Genomic DNA, 3,945 nt, shown 5'->3' on the forward strand with positions numbered 1-3,945 from the left:
TTTAGTAAATTGTAACTTAAGTGGATTATTAACATTTTACATAATACATTTCAATTAAAACAAAATTGGATCCTGATGAATTCGAATAGTTGATACTGAATTTAGTCTATGAGCAGGAAAGTAAGCACAGAGAATGTTGCTTAAAGCCATATTTTCTACAAGAAAGTCAATCACTTCAGAAGTGAGCTCACTTATATTTGACTGCAGGCAACTATATATAGGATAAGTGGATACATATTTTAACCTTTCATTTTCCTCAGGGATTCTCCCAGATCTTATCTCCAAAAGAGAGAGTCTTACAAAGAAATCCTCACTTGAATACTACAAAAATAACCACTTTAGAAAATTCAGCTTGAAAGATATTGGTATTAATTTCCCTTACATAATTATTTTGGATAAGTAAGAATTGTTCAAAACCTACTATACTTATAGACCTAGAGTGTATCTGTGCATATAACTACACTCTATAATAACTGACTAATTTTGCAAGTAGAATTAACTATTTCTTGACCACTAAGGAAAGGCCCATTTGAATGCACTGGTGAGCAGTTATTGTAATCCATATCACCTAAGCTTTCATTTACTATTTATTTTTTAATTGTAATTTGAAGCTTCACTGGATTCGCTGAATTCTATAGAAAAAAAATATATTTTGTTACTTTTATTTATGGCATTTTTTGATTGATGTTTTGTTATACTACTTTAACTTTGTGTAGTTTTCACTATCTACTCCTGTTAGTGTCCTGAATGGCCTAATATACAACCCACTGAGGAACAGGTCCATTAAACTGTGTTTCTATTAGTACAATGTAAGTTCTGTATAGTGCCAGTGTAGAGTAAATATTTGATGGAATATGCCACTCTCTCTTGAGATCTTTTGACTTTATCTTCCACCCTCACACATCTGTGCTTCTAATTTAAATAGGCTGGCTCAGTACTTCCTAATTCTGACTGAATTAAATCTTTGGTGATATTTATTTCTAATGTATCCTAGTGTTTAGTTCCATTCATTAAAAATATATCTCCCAGGTTCTGTCTACAAGAAAAATCTCGATAGTAGACTATGTCTAAATTTTTAAAGAAAATATTCCTTCTCTTTCTGTAAAAAAAAAAATACTACTTCATCATTTGACCATCATGCGCACACTGTAATCTTTCTCACCTCATAGAATAAATTAACTCATTTATAGAACATAATAAACTTGAAGAAATTGAAGCCAGATCCATCCTGCTAAGCTGCTCCTGAATTGCTGCCCAACTAAGGTTTGGGGTAATGTACAGCAATAGATAAATAATATACCACAGAAAAGACTATATCTAACATATTATAAATATTTTATAATATTTTATTATAAAATATAGTAATAAAACATCCATGACACTGCCCCTCCCCCCAAGTTTATAAAATAGGACATTATAATATGATTGCATCCATCTACTTATCTACCCTTATGTTAGTACAGCACTTTTAAATTACTAATGGGTATTGTCTCATTTTCTGGCAGAATATGTGCCCTCCTTCAACTTTTTTTTCTTCTTTAGGAGTGGCTTTGTTATTTCCTTTGCCCTTTCCTATACATTTTCTTTTCAATTAACACAAGCTCAAGATCTCAGGATCCATAAAGGACACTTTTGGGATACTTGTTTGAATTGCATTTTGGACAATTGAATATTTGATATTGAATCCTCTTACCCATTAACTTCGTTTGTTTAGGTCTTTCAGTAAACTTCTATAATATTCTTCATACAGGTTTCACACTTCTTTTGTTGTACTTATTCTCAGGCACCTTACATAGCCTTAGAAGCTGCTTTTCATTAACTTAATTCATTAAAATTTAATTTCTAATTTTCATTGGCATTTTACCCCAGAAGTAGGAACATAATCATCATTTAAAAATGAAATAATTTATTATTATTATTGCTCAACTCATTTATATCTTGCATAAAGAGATTAGGTTTGATAATACTAGAAATCAAACCAACTTTTGCAACCAAATCCTAATGAAGAGCAAAAAAAATCATTTATTCAACATTGTATTTTCTTAGCTTTTTAAAACAGATGCTATGTGACTTATGCTTTTTCCTAGGTGAGTTTAAAATAACATATGATTTTCCCATACATTGCCAAATATGATGGTAAAACTGTAGTAATAAAATTACATAGGCCAAATCAGAAAGAATCAGCCAAAGTAATATATAAAGTAAAATATGAGTAAATAACCTTTTAGTGAATATGTTTGATATACTTTATCATTCATTTCACTATTATTCTGTTAGATTTAGTTATTTACTACTGAAAAGTGAGAGATAAATTACGTGCTATCCAGTCAATTTATTGAATATATATGTACCTATATTTTGCATAAGAAAAATGGTTCATTTATATAATAATTGCTCTTTGTAGAGTTAATAGTAGTCAACCTTAAGTTCAATACTATTTTCAGACCAACCATGAATTTTTGGATTGGAATACACATAAAACATTGTCTCATAATCCTTAAATTTATAATCAAAGATTTTTTTAAACAATAAATATTATGAAATTGATGAGAAGCTCAAGACAAACTAGTTATGAAACCTAAACAAAAGATTTGTTAGTTTCTCACCTTTTAATAACAGCTTCACAAATGACTTGGAAAATCAGCCTAGAGGTAAGTTTAATAAACGGCATTTTCCCCCATTCTCAAAGCCTACCATTCTTGAAAAATAATCTAACAGCACTTGTCTTTGAAGATCACAATAAAGGCTGCATTTAGTACTAAAGACTAGATTCTGAATCAGTCTTGGACTGATAACAGTAATTTCTTCCCTGGAATCCTCATTAGTGAATTTTAACAAGTATGTATAAGCATTTTCTTCTCTTTCAGCTCTGCAATCTCTTCTGGTAGAGATATGTTGTAATTTCCCATCTCAGATGCACTTACTAAAGCTTTAATTTTTAAGATCTAGTGTACCAGAAGTAAGGCAGAAGAAACCTCTCAAAGCAGCCAAGGAAGCATCAATGGAATGAAAATGGAAACCAATGGGAATCTAACAGGAATTACAGAATAAAAGATTATAGGTGCTGCCTATGAGTGAACTTTCTATGTCATTTGGGAAGGGTGTATCCTAAAAGATATCCTCTCTGACTTTTCTTGGGCTGCAGCCAGGGTCTTGGCTCCACAGGCCCCAGTCCTCCAGGACCCAATCCTGGGGACTTCACTATTTGCTTGTTTCATTCCATGGAATTTATCAAAAAATGTTTGATGATTACTTTCCTAGTACCACAATCTCAAAAGTTATTCTGTAGAAACTTAGCATAGGACCAAAAACAGTCCTTTGATATCTGAAGAGGCACTTTCTATGTTTATTTTTGACGTATGATTGAGGTAGAAAAATGAATCTGTAATCTCTCAGTGCTGGAGTGTCTAATTGAGAAAAGCCTTTTGGTATTTGAAATATTTTCCTATCTTTGGAGGGTGAATTAGATTATTCGGTCTCCAAAATTAATGGAGCTTTATTTTAATGGATTTATAGAGATTTTATAAATGCTTCTCTATATCTTGCAGTTCTAAAGAATTTTAGAAACTAAAGAAACTGAAATTTTAAATGTGCTAGGCTTTTAATAGACAAAAATCCTTTTTTTACAGAAACTGTGAGCATGTTTATATAAGAACCGAGTTCACATATTCAAGTTGAATCTTTGTACAAATTAGAATTGTTTCAAAATATATGACTTTTCTCTAATTTTATAAGTGTTAAATATAATACAGTCAAAGCATTTTATTTCTTATTATATTTAGGTTTATTTTTTATGAAGAGACTAATAATTCTGAGTTTTGTAAACTTTTTATTAGCTTATTGATTAGATAAGCAAATTTATTTCTATATACTTTAAGACTGTGAACAATTTAAAATTATGTGTTTATAAGTCTAACAAAGTTTGTATGTCAGTGTTAATTATGT

Source organism: Pteropus alecto, unplaced genomic scaffold (assembly GCF_000325575.1).
Source record: "Pteropus alecto unplaced genomic scaffold, ASM32557v1 scaffold272, whole genome shotgun sequence".
Classification (NCBI taxonomy): Eukaryota; Metazoa; Chordata; class Mammalia; order Chiroptera; family Pteropodidae; genus Pteropus; species Pteropus alecto.